The following is a 19,901-nucleotide window of genomic DNA, read 5'->3' on the forward strand; positions in this document are numbered from 1 at the left end:
TTCGGCTCCATAACATTTAATTATCTGGATTCATCATGTTTGCCTTAAAACACCACGTCATTAGACCTATTTCTCCCTTAAAACACCACGTCACTAGACCTATTTCTCCCTTAAAACACCACCTCATTAGACTGACTTCTCCCTTAAAACACCACCTCATTAGACCGACTTCTCCCTTAAAACACCACCTCATTAGACCGACTTCTCCCTTAAAACGCCACCTCATTAGACCGACTTCTCCCTTAAAACACCACCTCATTAGACTGACTTCTCCCTTAAAACACCACCTCATTAGACCAACTTCTCCCTTAAAACACCACCTCATTAGACCAACTTCTCCCTTAAAACACCACCTCATTAGACCAACTTCTCCCTTAAAACACCACCTTATTAGACCAATTTCTCCCTTAAAACACCACCTCATTAGACCGACTTCTCCCTTAAAACACCACGTCATTAGACCTATTTCTCCCTTAAAACACCACGTCATTAGACCTACTTCTCCCTTAAAACACCACCTCATTAGACTGACTTCTCCCTTAAAACACCACCTCATTAGACCAACTTCTCCCTTAAAACACCACCTCATTAGACCAACTTCTCCCTTAAAACACCACCTCATTAGACCAACTTCTCCCTTAAAACACCACCTCATTAGACCGACTTCTGCCTCCTATTCCAGTGAGGGTAGATATATCTACTGACAATGAAAAATGTTTTTTTACTCTTGACTGTTGCCTTCACTGTTGTTCCTCAGGAGGATCGAGTCGAGCATGTTCCCTCCCTCCACCTTAAGTCTACTGTCTACTGTCTACTGCCTCACCGGTTGCATCTGTCCCGTACAGAATACATCCACCAACAAACTCATCTCAACAGCTGTTGTTATATTAATCAGTCTGACAATATGTCAGTCAGGAAATAGCTTGAGGGTATGATAGACATCAGGGTCTGAGATACATGACCTTTTACTGACCTATGGAGACAGGGTCGCATCCCCTTGGGCCAGATATCACTACAGTATATCAGGAGAATGACAGCAAAGCAGGTCTGAGAGAGGTGAACCCTGTCATGTTGTCTCCTCCACCCTCTCTCTATCTCTGCATTGGTTGTCCATGATAAATAATGCTATCACTCTAGAGTGTAGACCATCATTCTGCCATTCTGAACATGTTGTCTTCTGAACTATACATCTTGGAAAATATTTTGAGGGTATTTCAAAGCTAGATTTCCATTGTCCGACGCTGGCATACAGAGCTTGCTGAACTACTCGCACCTTGTGAAATATTTGATGGTATTCCATAGCTATATTTAAGTACATAACCCAATAACAATTTGGTGAGGTAATTTTAGCTATATTGATTCAAATACAAACTCAAATCAAAGCTAGGAAATGTCATTTTGATTAATTCTCCTTTACTAGGCATTCTTCTCATATATTCCCGTTTCTAGAGGGACTCATAACAGCAGCCCACAGTGGTGCTTTGAGGGACAGGGACAGTCATTCTGAAGTAGGGCAGACAGAGACAGGGAGGCAGCCTGTTGTGACATCCTATTGTCTCTCCATATTGGCTTTTCATTAAACGCATAATACACAAGGCACCCTGCGGGCCTGTGGGGCTGTTTCTAGTGATGAGCATGTTTACTTTTAATATCTAGGCTACTTCTCAAATGCCACCCTATTCACTATATAGTGCACTACTTTTAACGGGAGCCCTACTAGTGCACTACTTCTGACACAGCCCTAGTCTCTGGCACTATGCCGCAGGCCACTATAACAATTTCCCCAACTTCACAGGAGCAATTAGCCACAAAATTATTTTGCCGTAAACAATACCCTCTGTGTGTGGCAGACACCTCCATGACAAAATATTGGGGACATGGGGCTGTGAGGTAACCGTGCAAAGCATCTCAATTCATTTTCAGTAAATATTGGAGAGGATGAATGCTTTTTGGAGCATGGAAATGGAGTCTTTATTGACCATCCTTTGTGCGGATGTTTAGACTCTCGGATCTTTTTAATTGACTGAATTGTAATGGGAGACTTTGCAAAGTTACAGTACAATTTATCTTCAATGGAAAAGGAAACTCCAATAGACTCCAACCACTGCCAGTCCAATAGTTAGATGCCATACTGTGTTCTATCATTTGCAAGGTTAAACAAGGATCATATATGATATGTATTTTCGTGTGGTTGTATGAAAATATCGTCCACCTACAGCCCTCTTAGTCCGACATGGACTAACCACCTATAGCTCAGTGTTAATCATCTCAGTGCCTGTGAACCATACAGCTCTTGATACTCCTAAATGATCAAACGCCATTTATCACAGTTAATTTATCACTGAATCAAATGGTAATGGCCTTTTCTCTCTCTCTCCGTCAGAGATACTACGTAGTGCAATCAAGCGGGTATTAAACACTTTTCACCTTGGAAGAAGGGGAGATAATAAATTGCTCCCCTTCACAATATTCCCAATATTTTTCCGCTCAGTTAAATTGCCTTTAGATGGGTTTGCTGTTGCCCGTCACATCAAATATGCTCTTGTCAATGACTTGATGGATATGCAATACTCTACTAATTACAATGTGCAGGGGTGGTGTGTGTGTGTGTGCTTGTGTGCTTGTGTGCTTGTATACAAAGTATATTTCGATGTGTGTGTGTGTGTGGGACACACACACACACACACTAAATTATATATGGATGCGTGTGTGAGTGTGTGCATGCATGTCCCTCAAGAATAAGTGAGTAATTTTCACAAAGTATTTTCAGATGTGTGTGGGGGGGACTAGATAAGATCTATATGAGACTGGGAACAGGTGAGCCCTGCTATGAGACAGATGGTTTATCTCATTAAAGAGCCTATTGAGTAGCGAAGGCCAAAATTTGATGGAACAATCTCCACAGAACCTAGGGGATAAACCACCTGTGCCAGTATTTATAAAGCGTCTCAGAGTAGGAGTGCTGATCCAGGATCAGATCCTCCCAATCTTATCCAGTACTCCTACTATGAGGAACTTTGTGGATATTGGCCCACACCTACCATCTAAAGTAGGCCGCAAATATAATGGAAACTCCCTGCACGAAGCTTCATTGTAGAGGTTGAATGGAAATCTACTGCAATATGAATCTGGCTGTCAATTAATTCCGTATTGATTATAAACTCTGGGTTTAACATTAGGCGATTAGTCCACTGTACAATACATTGACAAAGATATGGATCTATATGTCTACATTATATTATACTTCCAACGACATATGCAAATACATTGTATTCTTATAGTGATCACATCCATGCCAGACAATTTGATCACGCCCAGTAGAGTGCACTCTACAGGCCTGCTCACAGTATATCATCTATATGATGTTTATGTGGGTGGTAATCTCATTGCGATGGGCCATGAATTGTCCCTGGCATGTTCAACTGTCCCTCAGCACAGAGGATATGGCTGAGTTACGGCTGTTTAAACTGGCAGCTCTGACTGACTGACTGACTCCTCCACTCTGGCGATTGTTATTCAAGGAGAGAAAAGCCTCTTATGTTTTATGGCCCTTTTCTCCTCCGCAGCGCCAGCCCGCAGTTTTATGGTATTTACAACCCACCGCGCAAAGTGATATTTGTCATTGCCCGAAACATAACGGTGGTGACCGGTGTACCGGAGGTGACATTAGATTACGGGTCTGACAATCTTTCCTTATGAAGGATGCAGAAGTTGGACCATGGGTTACAAGTGTAGATTTAATGTTTTTTAATGTTTTTATTTCATTATATAAACAGCAGTAACTAAATGAGCTTCTGATGCTTGAGAATATAACCGTTCTTTAGTAGGAATGAGGCCAGGGTTGGGGTCAATGCCAATTCAGCCGGTCAATTGGTAAAGACAGAAACTACAACAAGAAGATCCCGCGCTCAGGGCTGTTCAACGCTGGTCCGACCAATCTGATTCCACGCTTCAAGACTGCTTCGATCATGTGGATTGGGACATGTTCCGCATTGCGTCCAACAACAACATTGACGAATACGCTGATTCGGTGAGCGAGTTCATTAGAAAGTGCATCGCCGATGTTATACCCACAGCAACGATAAAAACATTCCCAAACCAGAAACCATGAATTGATGGCAGCATTCGCACGAAACTGAAAGCGCGAACCACTGCTTTTAACCAGGGCAAGGTGACCGGAAACATGACCAAATACAACCAGTGTAGCTATTCCCTCCGCAAGGCAATCAAACAAGCAAAGCAGAGTTTCAATTCAAAGGCTCAGACACAAGAGGTATGGGGAAAGGTCTACAGTCAATCACGGATTACAAAAAGAAAACCAGCCCCGTCGCGGACCAGGATGTCTTGCTCCCAGACAGACTAAATAACTTTTTTGCTCACTTTGAGGACAATACAGTGCCACTGACACGGCCCGATGCCAAAACCTGCGGACTCTCCTTCACTGCAGCCGACGTGAGTAAAACATTTAAACGTGTTAACCCTCGCAAGGCTGCAGGCCCAGACGGCATCCCCAGCCGCGTCCTCAGAGCATGCGCAGACCAGCTGGCTGGTGTGTTTACGGACATATCCAATCAATCCTTATCCCAGTCTGCTGTTCCCACATGCTTCAAGAGGGCCACCATTGTTCCTGTTCCCAAGAAAGCTAAGGTAACTGAGCTAAACGACTACCGCCCCGTAGCACTCACTTCCATCATCATGAAGTGCTTTGAGAGACGAGTCAAGGACCATATCACCTCCACCCTACCTGACACCCTAGACCCACTCCAATTTGCTTACCGCCCCGATAGATCCACAGACGATGCAATCGCAACCACACTGCACACTGCCCTAACCCATCTGGACAAGAGGAATACCTATGTGAGAATGATGTTCATCGACTACAGCTCAAGATTTAACACCATAGTACCCTCCAAACTCGTCATCAAACTCGAGACCCTGGGTCTCAACCCCGCCCTGTGCAACTGGGTACTGGACTTCCTGACGGGCCTCCCCCAGGTGGTGAGGGTAGGTAACAACATCTCCACCCCGCTGATCCTCAACACTGGGGCCCCACAAGGGTGTGTTCTGAGCCCTCTCCTGTACTCCCTGTTCACCCACGACTGCGTGGCCATGCACGCCTCCAACTCAATCATCAAGTTTGCGGACGACACAACAGTGGTAGGCTTGATTACCAACAACGACGAGACGGCCTACAGGAAGGAGGTGAGAGTCCTCGGAGTGTGGTGTCAGGAAAATAACCTCACACTCAACGTCAACAAAATAAAGGAGATGATTGTGGACTTCAGGAAACAGCAGAGGGAGCACCCCCCTATCCACATCGACGGGACAGTAGTGGAGAAGGTGGAAAGTTGTAAGATCCTCGGCGTACACATCACGGACAAACTGAATTGGTCCACCCACACAGACAGCGTTGTGAAGAAGGCGCAGCAGCGCCTCTTCAACCTCAGGAGGCTGAAGAAATTCGGCTTATCACCAAAAGCACTCACAAACTTCTACAGATGCACAACCGAGAGCATCCTGTCGGGCTGTATCACCGCCTGGTACGGCAACTGCTCCGCCCACAACCGTAAGGCTCTCCAGAGGGTAGTGAGGTCTGCACAACGCATCACCAGGGGAAAACTACCTGCCCTCCAGGACACCTACACCACCCGATGTCACAGGAAGGCCATAAAGATCATCAAGGACAACAACCACCCGAGCCACTGCCTGTTCACCCCGCTATCATCCAGAAGGCGGGGTCAGTACAGGTACATCAAAGCAGGGACCGAGAGACTGAAAAACAGCTTCTATCTTAAGACCATCAGACTGTTAAACAGACCCCACTAACATTGAGTGGCTGCTGCCAACATACTGACTCAACTCCAGCCACTTTAATAATGGAAATTGATGTAAAAATGTATCACTAGCCCCTTTAAACAATGCCACTTAATATAATGTTTACATACCCTACATTACTCATCTCATATGTATATGTATATACTGTACTCTATATCATCTACTGCATCTTGATCTCTTTATGTAATACATGTATCACTAGCCACTTTAAACTATGCCACTTTATGTTTATATACCCTACATTACTCATTTCATATGTATATACTGTACTCTATACCATCTACTGCATCTTGCCTATGCCGTTCTGTACCATCACTCATTCATATATCTTTATGTACATATTCTTTATCCCTTTACACTTGTGTGTATAAGGTAGTAGTTGTGGAATTGTTAGGTTAGATTACTCGTTGGTTACTACTGCATTGTCGAAACTAGAAGCACAAGCATTTCGCTACACTCGCATTAACAACTGCTAACCATGTGTATGTGACAAATAAAATTTGATTTGATTTATTGAATTGGAATTTCAATTCATCTCTCTGAATTGACTGAATTGAAATGGAATGAACCTTGGTAGAAACACTTGACTGACCAAGCCTTTCACTATCCAAGAGCGCGTACACATGTCACGTTACTCTGACGACCATTGAGCAAGAATGGAGTGGTACAAAATGTCTGGCTGCACCCAGCTTTCCAAACACTTCCAAACACAGTATTACGCTAACGTTAAAAAAAATATTTTGTTTTTCTACATAATACATAGTGTACAGACTGTCCTACTACTTGTGGTTAAAAGCAACTGGCAAGCAATAAAGTAATTGATCCTTGATGCCCATTGGGTAATTGTGACTGACTGTGCTTTATCAAATGTGATTCCAGGCCTACAGGATGTTGGGATCTGTTACTGTAATAGGAGAATAGACTCTGACAGAGATGAATGTGGGCTTTGTTTTGATCAATACAGTTTCTCTACTGGATGGCCAGATTGATCACGAGGACAGAGAGAGAGTGAATGCTCAGACATAGGATTCCAAATGGCACCATGTTCCCTGAGTAGTGCACTACCTTCAACCGGGGCCCATATGGGTCTAGCCAAAAGCAATACACTACATGCAATAGGGTTCCGTTGTGGACACAGCCAGGGACAACTGAGCTGGGCCAGATCTAATTCAGTATAAGTTGTGACTATTGAGAGTGGATTCAGTCTGAAGGTTGGCTGCAGTGCTGTCAGTGTATGCTCTGGTGATTGCGGGGGAATTGTGATGCGTGTGAAAAGATCTAGCTGCCACTGCTGACAGTATCACCCACAGAGAACTGTTGAATGCAACAGAGAGTGAACAGACCGTTTTCACTGAGCATGTGTGTGTGTGCTCATACGTGCACGCTTGTATGTGTGTTTCTATATATGTGTGTGTGTGCGTTTCAGTATTTGTGGGCTGTGCGACTTGAGTCCCACAAATTGTTTTGAGCGGAAAACTCTGTCAACACTTCATGCTTTTTTTTCCAGTGTAACGTTAACAGCCACTCTCTGTTGCCACTGGCTGGTCCACTGGTCCTCAGCCACAGAAGTGAAGATTTACCGGCTTCTTGTCTCAGTCTCTGCACTTCCCTCTGCTGCAGCGACGGCCAGTGATGTGGAATCCACTCAGACGAGATCAGAGGAGAGAAATGCCCTGATATACAACTCCCATATTTCAAAGAATCCTGCCCTGATGTAGTTATGCTGGGGAGATGTGTCCAGCATACCAAATGTGTGAGTTTAAAGGCAAAGATGTGCACAGCCTCACATTTGAAACCAAACCAGCATCGTTCGTCATGCTTTGAGATAGAAGTAAAAGCAAGACATACTAGAGCTTTAATGTACCAATAAAATATTACATTTAGAGTTTGATTTGCATTGAAAAGGGTTGGAAGAGGATTACAGTATATGGGGAGATATTTCCTACCCTCCACATTCTGGCATTCTGAAGCTGCCTTGATAAAATATTATTGTTTGTTTGAACTCTAGATAGCTAACAATGATTCAAAGGTAATTGCTTCCTGTTTTGAAAACGGTCAACATTTCTGTGCACATCTCTACCTCTATAGCTATTAATCACTACTCGTTGTAATTATCCAACCTCATTTGTCAATCAGCCAAGCTGCATTCTAAAATGGCCACCAAACCAACCCGCTGAATCTTGTCCTGTTGACATGTGGCTGTTCACAATGACTCTGGGGTCATTAAGAGACAAGCTCCTTTCTCCTCTCTCTGCTCCTCTCTGGTTTAGAGTTATTTATGGCATCATGTCTGCTCATACAGCCGATTCCTAATTACACTTTGCCATCAAGATTAATGTTGGGCCTCGGCTGGCTGCATCTGCCAACTTTACCTTTGTTTCACCCTGCTGATGGATGGGGTAGCCTGGGTTTCTTTGTCCAACACTCCCCATCCTTCCACACCTCTCCACCTCTCGGAAACCTTGGGAGCAGAAGTGTCATTTATTGTTTTGGAGTACAGCTGTCTCCATGTAGCATGTAGCCATGCAAGGCCCTTCCCATAGTCCTCATAATACAGTATGACCTCCTGTGGTTAGCACAGCCATTGTTCTCCTTCAACATCCAGTATGTGTGCCCAGAGACATCATGGCCATTAAATCAGGCCCTGTCACTTTTATTCATTGCAAATATAGATTTGTTTACTTGATCATGGTTTTCTCGACGTCAAAGACGTTATTCCGTTAATAAATTCACTGGTCAGATCTCACACGTCCCACTTCCCTGAACAAAACAAACACACCTGTCAATCAAAGTGGTGTATGTATGGCTTGAGTCATCATCCCGTTACAGTGTAAACTGTCACAGATGACAAATAGCCTTGTTTATGGTTGAAGGAATAATCTTGGTTGTTTTCAGCATGTTAGTGCGTCCTGTTCTGCTGTGTCGTATATCCATCCATCTCTCTCTCTCTCTCTCTCTCTCTCTCTGTCACTCTCTCTCATTTTCTCTCTCTCTTTCTCTCTCTGAGTTATATCAGCCATAGACAGTTCTGTTTGTGGTTCATATATTCTTCGTTGGTATGGTTGATAATGTTGTAACTCTCAAAGCATATTACACACTGTAGACCTCAAAGCATACCCAAATATCTATTTAAAGATGTGGACAGATGGCTGGCGTACCAGTAAACAGTCATGTGTGACATCACACAAACGTTTGCACATCCTTGCAACAACCCATGGCATATTGTACTATTACACTTCTGATATGACTAGGGCCAGGAATATTTCTTTGACCAGGAAGAAACTCTGCTTATAGGCCCAGTTCTCGTGGCACTATATTTAGCTGACGCTCTTATCCAGAGCGACTTACATGAGCAATTAGGTTTATTGCCTTGCTCAAGGGTACAGCGACAGATTTTTCACCCAGCCTGCACAAGGATTCGAACAACAGATCTTTTGGTTACTGGCCCAACACTCTTAACCTCTAGGCTAACTATCACCCTTGACTGTATAATGATGTGATTCCCAATGTCCAGGATTCCACAATGATGAGCAATAATACCCAATCTGGTGTTTACCATCTTCACAGATTGTGAATAATGAGTAGAATGCCAAAAAACTGATAGCCTACATATATTAAAAGGACATTCTGTTTTGGACAAACCTTTAATATTTCAAATTATTATTAGCACAAAAAAATAACTGTTAACTTGTCAAACGCTTACATGCGCAGAGAATAAGTTATTGAAAACCGGTGGCGTTTGAAAATGATACACACAGCGCTAGCGAAGCAGCGCCACCGAAGCAGAGAGACAAACTTCAAACAATTTCTCCTGTGCATCTGTTCGGGTTACAAACAACCTTTTATTAGCGTGATGTTTGTGCAAAAGCACTCTTGTGGATGAGTTCTCTCCTCAGCTATATTCATTTAGACGGCACTAGTGTTCATCTTCACAGCTCGGGGATTAGAAATGTAATTACAGTTTGCTGTGACATCTCTGTATCCGCCAAGTTGCTGACAAAAGTCATGAAAAAACTGGTGATTTGCTGCCGAGGGGTTTTGAAGAGACGTCTGTGTTTGCGTATGAGGTAATCTCTCATGAATAGAATGTAAAGAACGTTCATCAGAATTATTGGGTCAGTTGCAGTACTTGATGCATGCATTTTTCAATTCACTGTGGATGCTAGCTGCAAGGCCACTCAAGGCTACGTTTCTAGCAGCAATTCTGGCTGTTCTTTCTAGGTTCACTGATTGTGGATAGGAAGGATACTTTTGACTAAAATGGTAGTATGGCAGATGATAATGATATTTAATAGATTTTAAATGGAACGGGATGCACTATGTTCCTCTTATATGGAAATTGCTAATATTTTTAAGTCCACTATGCTGTAGGCTAGCAATTTTTTACATAATTGTACGCCTCCACCAAACTGCACATTATACTGCCTGCACTGACATTAGCCACAATAGGAACATTTTGATTTGTTTACACGACCTGGTTTGTTTTGACCAAGCTTCATTCCTCTCTGCTGTCTTCACAGCATGGTGTGTGGGCTAAATAGCTGGTTGTTGTTCTGATGTGTCATGGTAACAGTGTTGGACAGTAATTTACCTAAAAATGTGGTGTGGGTGTAGGTGTATATTTTAGTTTAGTTAACTGTATTATCTATATCTCCTACAGAAGAGGAGAGGGGGGAATTGGGCCAGTTTTATGACTCTTAACGCCCAGTAATAAACAGTTTTCAGAAACTCTCCCTCTGGCTCTCTAGTATGGGAAGACTGAAATGTCTTTGTTCTAGAGACTTTTTGCTGCCGAGACTTTTATAAATAAATAAAATGGAAATATTGGAACATTATTCCTGACATCCAAAGGTTAAGAATGTGAGGATCTAAAGAATAAACCTGTCATATTGTTTATTATATTGTTTCTTATTTTATGATGTCATTAAGGATGGTATAGCGAAATAACTGTAACTTAGGAAGGAAACATATATCTGTCAAGTTTACATCTAAATGTTGTATAAAATAAATTATTAAGTATGATAGAAAATATAGAAATGTGATTTTTGTTTTCTAATGAGATAATTGTTTTTCACATAAGCTATGCACAGTCGGTAGCCACGCCCAAGTGAGCTCAGAGTTCATGTCAGCATGACAGAACGCCCCCTTTGGCCAGAATGCTTAAAAGGACTCACGTAAATATATACATTGCATTTATTATCCGAATGAGTGGTGATTCATGTGCAAAGTATTAATATTCCTTTGAGTGTAGGTTCCAAATGTAGTCTCTGTCTCTCCCTCTCTTTACCTACTCTTCCCTCTCCCTATGTGCAACAAGCCGTCATATCTTGTCAGTCCACTAGGGACTTTTATCTCACATAAGTGTGTATGTATATTCTGTGTATGTGTATTATTTAGTTAGTAAATAAATAACTAAGCCAATTTGTGTATTGCTGATTCATCAATAAGGTTAGGGTTCTTGCAGATATCAAGGTGTCACACCCTGACCATAGTTTATTTTGTATGTTTCTATGTTTTGGTTGGTCAGGGTGTGATCTGAGTGGGCATTCTATGTTGGATGTCTTGTTTGTCTATTTCTATGTCTGGCCTGATATGGTTCTCAATCAGAGGCAGGTGTTAGTCATTGTCTCTGATTGGGAACCATATTTAGGTAGCCTGGGTTTCACTGGGTGATTGTTCCTGTCTCTGTGTTTTGCACCAGATAGGGCTGGTTTCGGTTTGTTTGTTATTTTGTTAGTTTAATCGTGTATAGTTTCCTTATTAAATAAAATTAATCACAACTCCGCTGCATTTTGGTCCGCTCCTCCTTCCCACAACGAAAGCCGTGACACAAGGAGTATGCGATGAGACTGATATTAGGTAATGATTAATAAGTGACTATATATATTATTTATCTTCCAAGAGTTTAAATCGGGGGATGGTAACTCGTTAAACAACTTCTTCCGTGGTGCCCCAAATTCCTAATTAGTTCATTGTTACATGATTAATCAAGTAACAATTAAATGTAGTTAGTTAAGATACATAAGTCATCCTGTTAATGATAGTCACGCACCATCAACAGCCTGACGGTGCGTTGGGTCTTTGTTCTGTTGAAAAACAAATGATAGTCCCACTAAGCGCAAACCAGATGGGATGGTGTATCGCTGCAGAATGCTGTGGTAGCCATGCTGGTTAAGTGCGCCTTGAATTCTAAATAAATTGCAGACAGTGTCACCTGCACCCCACACCTTCTCCTCCATGCTTCACAGTTGGAACCACACATGCAGAGATCATCCGTTCACCTACTCTGTGTCTCACAAAGACACAGCAGTTTGAACCAAAAAATGTCAAATTTGGACTAATCAGACCAAAGGACAGATTTCCACTGGTCTAATTGCTCGTGTTTCTTGGCCTCTGCAGCAGAGGTAACTCTGGGTCTTCCTTTCCTGTTACGGTCTTCATAAGAGCCAGTTTCATCATAGCGCTTGATGGTTTTTGCGAATTGACTGACCTTCATGTCGTAAAGTATTGATGGACTGTCATTTCTCTTTGCTTATTTGAGCTGTTCTTGCCATAATATGGACTTGGTATTTTACCAAATAGGGCTAACTTCTGTGTACCACCCTACCTTGTCACAACATAACTCATTGTCTGAAACGCATTAATTCACTTTTAACAAGGCACACCTGTTAATTTCAATGCATTTCAGGTGACTACCTCATGAAGCTGGTTGAGAGAATGCAAAGAGTGGGCAAAGCTGTTATCAAGGCAAAGGGTGGCTACTTTGACGAATTGTCACACCTTGGTCTTAGTATTTTGTGTTTTAGTTTATTAGCTAAAATCATAAAATTTCGTATATTTTGATTTGTTTAACACGGTTCTTTTGATTCTCGGTCTCTGATTGGGAACCATATTTAGGCCTGGTTTTTCGCTGCATTTTGTGGGTGATTGTTCCTGTCTCTGTGTTAGTTTCACCAGTCAGGCTGTAATAGGTTTCACGTTCCGTTTGTTGTTTTGTATTTATTTGTTATTCATGTATAGTTCGTTTTGTTTGTTTCACTATTAAAACATGAGTAACCTACACGCTGCATTTCGGTCCGACTTTCTTTCAACAAAAGAAGAACGCCGTTACACGAATCTAAAATATATTTTGATTTGTTTAACACTTTTTTGGTTACTACGTGATTCCATATGTTATTTCATAGTTTTGATGTCTTCACTATTATTCTACCTGTCACCGCCGTGAAATGAAGAGGACCAAGGTGCAGCGTGGTGAGCGTACGTATTCCTTTATTTATATGACGGCAACAAAAAAACAACAGCCGTGGAGCAAGCTAAAGGGCTATGTGCCACAAACAAAGTTAACTACCCCCACTGTGGAGGGAAAAGGGGCTACCAGAGACAACGATAGACAGCTGTCCCTGATTGAGAACCATACCCGGCCAAAATATAGAAATAAAGAAACATAGAAAACAAAACAGAATGCCCACCCCACATCACACCCTGAGCTAACCTTAATAGAGAAATAAAACATCTCTCTGAAGTCAGGGCGTGACACAACCATGTAGAAAATAGTTTAAAAAAGTAAAGTCCTTGAATGAGTAGGTGTGTCCAAACTTTTGACTGGTACTGTATATACAGTATATATAATATATACTGTATATATATTTTTTTTATATGTTACCTTATTATTTTTCCCTAACCCTACAATCCCTCCCCTAATGGACAACAGCACATAGGCTTCTACTTCCAGCTTATACATACCATATACATTTTATGAACACAGTATATTTTACAATACTTATCTTTTGCGTTTTTTTGTCCTCCACTAGTTTAGTTGATTTTATTTGGATCCCCATTAGCTGCTTCACATGCAGCAGCTACTCTTCCTGTGGTCCACATAAAAGGTAGAAATACACATGACAAAGTACAGAACAGTTATGCACAAGAACAACATAAGCATATATTATATGATTAAACAAATAGGCCTCCCGGATGGTGCAGTGGTTAAGGGCGCTATACTGCAGTGCCAGCTGTGCCACCAGAGACTCTGGGTTTTCGCCCAGGATCTGTCGTAACCGGCCGCGACCGGGAGGTCTGTGGGGCGACGCACAATTGGCCTAGCGTTGTCCGGGTTACGGAGGGTTTGGCCGGTAGGGATATCCGTGTCTCATCGCGCACCAGCGACTCCTGTGGCAGGCCGGGTGCAGTGCGCGCTAACCAAGGTTGCCAGGTGCATGGTGTTTCCTCCGACACATTGGTGCGACTGGCTTCCGGGTTGGATGCGCGCTGTGTTCATAAAAAGCGGTGCAGCTTGGTTGGGTTGTGTATCGGAGGACGCATGACTTTCAACCTTTGTCTCTCCCGAGCCCGTACGGGAGTTGTTGTAGCGATGAGACAAGATAGTATCTACTAACAATTGGATACCACGAAATTGGGGAGAAAAAAAGGGTAAAATTTAAAAAAATTAATTATTATTATTATTATTTTTAAATACTATTTATATGTGTATTCATAAGTGTACGTTTGCGTGTGCGTGCATTCCGTAAACAGACTGGAAAGGTTTACATTGTGTTTCCAATGTCCTTTTGATGATCCACTGAAGTTCCACTTCATATTGGGGTGGATCTTACCAAGCAAGACAATAATACGTCAACATGAACTGAATGCATTTGATTACGGTCCCTTCAGTCAAACACAGGGTTTCAAGACGTTCTCAATAGGCATGACAATGGTTGGCAATGCAAACGACGCAAAAATAATCCACTGCAAACATCGAAACGGTCTAATTAAAGACATTGAGAGAAGCCATTGATGTACAAAGGTTAAGCTAGAGTTCACCAGTAGATCTTGAAACAGTTGGATTGTCAGACAATGCTCATCATGAACGTACAAATACCTATTTTGAGCTCTTTTCTCAGTCATTGTGTAAAAATGCTTTAAAAAAAAAATCTTATCAGAGATATCATGGAATGAACTGTTGTTGTACATAATGGCACTGCATTAGAATTGAATATTACTCTCAGCATAGACCTCCTTCACAATAGATCCAATGCCAAACTTTTTCTTTACTCTGAGAATATTGTATCCTCAAGTAAACTTTATTTGAGGATATTGTTATTCTTTCAAACATTTTATCAGTTGGAAATGTGTGGGTAGAACTTGGGTTTGAAAAAAATACTGTGAGCCAAAAGCAGACGATAAAACAAGAAAAGGTACTATTATTTCCCCTGAAACACGTTTCTAACAGTAATAACAAAAACCCTCATTTTGGGAGAAGGTTGTGCTTTCTTAAATCTAATTGTCCAGTAGTAATGATCATATTTCTAAGATGAACTGTCCTTGGTGTAGTTTCTCTACACATTAAATTACAGACTATATAGCCGTAGGTGCTCATCAAAGGAGAAGAACGGTAACATTTATTACACCAGCAACACCACACTTTAATACACTCCCCCAGCCAAACAATAAATGTGTCACTGTGACAAATTGACTGGAATTCATAAATAGGTTTTTTCTTCTTCTAGGAGGGAGGTTTTATTGAGTAAACAATAGAAGACTCAGGTGTGGTTTCTTTGTGTTGTATACTCAGGACTTGCAATCCTGCACATTCCCACGTATGTGATTCTATGGATTCTTATGTTAAATAACTCATGTAAATTATTATTATGTAAATGATTCTTATGTAAACGACACGCATAGTACATGACTCTTGCATTGTTCTTGAATGTGTGTGCATTTGGAATTGGTGAAAATATGATTCTCCCATTGACATACTGTGATTTCAGGGATTTTCCAACAGTTAAGAAGGGTCAAGACCTTTTCTCTTGTGGCATGTTGATAGAATATATCTTTGGTCAAAAGCTTTATCTTAATTTCCTCTGTGAGTGCCCTGACCAGAGTCCGTCAGCCTGTGATATGGAGACGGACAGTTGTGTTCTTTTCTCGATTAACTCATGCACTTTCACATATGTACGCATGAGTGTCAGAGTGTGTGCGTGTGGTGAGCACACTTATGGAGAGAACACCACCAGTCTGTCTCCATATAACATGCTGACTGACTTAGGGCAGGTCACTCACAGTGTTTCAGACATATCATTAGCCGCCCACTAAAGTGGGTCCGACCTAGAGCATGCTGGGTAAACCACACCACATCACCTCTTCCTTCTCCTCAGTGTGTGAAGGAAAAGAAGCAGCAGCGACTCGGGCAAGGGAACATGGTGGAACCCAAGCTGCTAAGGCTGCTGGGAAGGGCGAAGTAATCAAGCAAGCTGTTATGAGCTCTGTCATGTGGTATCTCCACCCTGCAGGGCTGGTTCATTCAGAGGGGACTTAATAAGACTGGATAGAAGTGATGTATCCCAAATGGTATCCCATTCCCTAGATGGTGCTAATGGCCCTGGTAAAAAGTAGAGCAAACACGTTGGGAATATGGTGCCGTTTGGGATGCATCCATTAAGAGTGGGTGGAATAAGAGTATCAGCTAACCTCAGGAGGCAGGGGTTTGTCAGTCTGTCATCCTGGGTTGCATTCAGGGTTCAATGCTGCAGTCAGGACATCAGGTGAAGGGGGAATGAAGGATAGGCCCTCCACAGCCAGACGAGTGTTAACCTATGATCTACGGTATCGTCCTGCCACAGTGGTTCAAGGTACTGAGGCATGTCAGGCAGGTCACCCTTGCTAAGAGGAGGGAGAGTTGGAAGGTTTGAATCAGAGATTTGTTGTTTGAATTGAAGGGGGAGAAAGTGTCTCCTGAAACATTGCTTTGATCACGGTTCCAAAAACTAACTGAAGCCAAGCCACTTGGAACAGTGAAGCTCATCTTCTCTAAAAAATGAAACACTTTAGAACAGAAAGACGGTTAATGAGGAGAGGCTGAGCACAGCAGCAGGCCCCAGATCTGGTGGAGATGATCAGTGCGCGTGCCTTTCCGCTTCAGTTTGAAAGTTGACATTTTCAAGCTAATTAGGCTTTTCAGGGAGCATATTGAAGTAAATTGGATTCTCGTCAACATCGCTCAACATCTCGTTTTGGCGTTAACAACATCTTTCCTATCCAACTGTTCGACTGACAACGCTATCTTCCGAGACAGGGAACAGGGACTGCAATCTGGCATGGTGTCTGTTTCTAGTCTCTGCATTAAAGTAGATGGAATGACATGCTGGTTATGTTACTGTTTTTCATCACTCAACATATTGCAAACACTGACAGTAAATAGCACGTAAACCAGTCCTCACCCTGGTAAACATACAGTACACTGAAAGGTCATATTAGCACGAAGTGTATTCTCACATAAGGGGCAACTACACCTATCGTTCTCTCCAGAGCTCAGTTACAATATGTGTGGTACTTGTTGTGTAGAGTATAGAGCTCACAGGCAAGTCATACACTCTTTACGTCTGATTTTCATTGGCTTTCTTATCAGCAAAAGCAGCATTTCATCACGTCACTCCCCCAGCATACTGTAAAGGTAGTAAGTCAGAACTTTCCTCCCTTCTAATTTCAGATACGATAGATGTTAAACAGGGAGGCAAGTGCTCTCCACTGAATGAGACTTTATGAAGTATTGCTCCAGGAATTTAAGGCTAATGTGCAGGTTCTCCAATAGGCCTAATGAGAGAAAGGGACTGATAAGAGAAAGAGGTTTCAGAGAGCAGACATTTGAAGTTATCATTTCAGGGGAATGATCCAGAGAAAATTAGTTCTTGTGAAATGAATAGTGTCCCAGGGAGAAATGGGGTTTAAAAGCCTGAGAATTAATCAAATTAAAGACAAGTGTGACTGTAATTTGGAAATGGTCTGCAGAGTGTGGGAGAGATAGGAAAAGTGTGTGTCTGCGTGTGGAGGGCAGGCAGCGAGGTGCAGCAGGATTACATGCGTCCCATGCTGCTGTGACTTCTACGTGCACCTCCAGCCCTCCGCAGAGAGAAGGACTCCAGCCTGATGAAGTAGAGCAGGAGCACCATTCACCTCCTCTACAGGAAGATGAAACATCTGCTCAAATTACAGAGGGACCGCAGGAGCCAAGTACACTCATTATTAAACCATGCGCACAAATCACACACGCACACTAACAACCTACACACACACACACTCGTGTATATATCAATCTGAGACATCACATACAAAACAGGACATCACAACCTTTTCATTACATTTTAGTCATTTAACAGAAACCTTATCCAGAGCCACTAGGGTTAAGTGCCTTGCTCAAGAGCACATCCACGGATGTTTCACCTAGTCAACTCAGGGATTCAAACCAGCGACCTTTCAGTTACTAGCCCAACTCTCTTAACCGCTAGGCTACCTGCTGTATTTTACAACACTGCCTGTAGCTAAAGCCTTTCACTCTCCGCACAGCTGAAACCTCATCACAAATGTCCAAACAAATCACTCAAACCGAGCCTAAAAGAGGTTTTATGGTGATAGTTTCCCATTTTAGGCTTTTGGGGATTTTCAGAATTATCGCCATGGCAATAAATTGTAGCTAGTCCTTGGGTAGGCCCCTTGGCAAGACAAGTATTGATCGATTTGAATTTAGTGTGTATTGATAGTGTTCCATTTGGTTCTGTTATGATTCTGGTGCAGTAGAAGCTGGGGTGCTGAAGAGATTTATTGGCTTGAGGGTGAAAACTTAAATACCTTACTATGTTCTGTTTCGGCCAAGACTATGACAAACCTTTTAAAACATAAAAAATGCTTTACGCTCTCATTTAAGTTTCATGTCTATTAGAAGAGGTCGGTCACTGAGCTCAAATATTTGACAATGGCCTGTGTCTGCCAAGTAGTACTGTTCAAGTAAAATATCGGAGCTTTAGGGTGTCATTAACAGGGTCTCAAGTTTGGAATGTTCAAGTCCTGCTGGCCACAAGCCTGTGTTAGACCACAGAGCTAAAGCCTAGGTAGCCTGGCGTTGACCTCTCTCAACTGGTCATGTTGTATAAGTACAGTAACAGACCATTCGTTGTTCATGAAGGAAACGACAGGGGGTCCTAAGATAAAAGTGTTGTATTCATTTTTTGATGACTCATCCAGGAGTCTCCTTGACCCAGTTCTGTCATGATGTCAAGTATCAAATTGCGCGAAGACATATAAATGTGCAATTCAAACATATTTTTCTGCCTCCTGTAAGCCAACATCAAATACATTACCACACAGTTCATCCATGGAGGCTACACACAGAGAAAATGGAAAAGGAACTGATGTCCATAGAGAGGCTTTTTATTCTCTATTTTGGTTAGGCCAGGGTGTGACTAGGGTGGGCATTCTATGTTCTTTTTTCTATATTTTTGTATTTCTTTGTTTTGGCCGGGTATGATTCTCAATCAGGGACAGCTGTCAGTCATTGTCTCTGATTGAGAACCGTAGCCTTTTCCCACCTGTGTTTTGTGGGTAATTATTTTTCCGTGTGTGTTTGTGTGCACCTCGGTTGCGTCATGTTCTTTGCTGTTTACCACTTTGTTTTTTGGTTGTTTCGGTTTCACTTTCATTAAAAGATGTGGACCTACATGCACACTGCACCTTGGTCGATTTATGACAGGAGGTTTGAGGATTGCGAGCGTGACAACTGATCTATCATGTGTCTATCCCCTCAGTTTTACTGAGCCATCGTTCACTAAGCTAATCTTATCACATAACCCATAGGAGTCACCTTGGCTCTTGGCACAATTCAAAGGAATTTACATTAATCCAATTGAATACTAAGCATACAGTATTAATTATTATAGTAGCATAGTGTGAGCTTGTGGTATGCAAAAAAAACAGACTTCATAAATGAAGTTCTCATGTTGTTGTATTTCGGAGATCTTTGAACTTTTGTGCATGTGGCGTGTGTCTTTAGAAAAGGATTCATTCCCCCAGTCTCCCACCTTCGTTGTTATTATATTACTATATCAAACTGTAGAAGTAACTATTTCAAAGCAGAGGGAGCAAAACATTAATGTTGAAAATTAACGTGTGGGTGTAGTAGGAATATATCATTTTTATTATGAATAATTTGCCTCTCTAACTCTCTCTGGTACTCTCTGTTTCTCTCGCTCGCTCTCTCTCTCGTCCTCTCTGTTTTAATTCAATTCAAAGGGGCTTTA

Source organism: Oncorhynchus masou, chromosome 20 (assembly GCF_036934945.1).
Source record: "Oncorhynchus masou masou isolate Uvic2021 chromosome 20, UVic_Omas_1.1, whole genome shotgun sequence".
Classification (NCBI taxonomy): domain Eukaryota; kingdom Metazoa; phylum Chordata; class Actinopteri; order Salmoniformes; family Salmonidae; genus Oncorhynchus; species Oncorhynchus masou.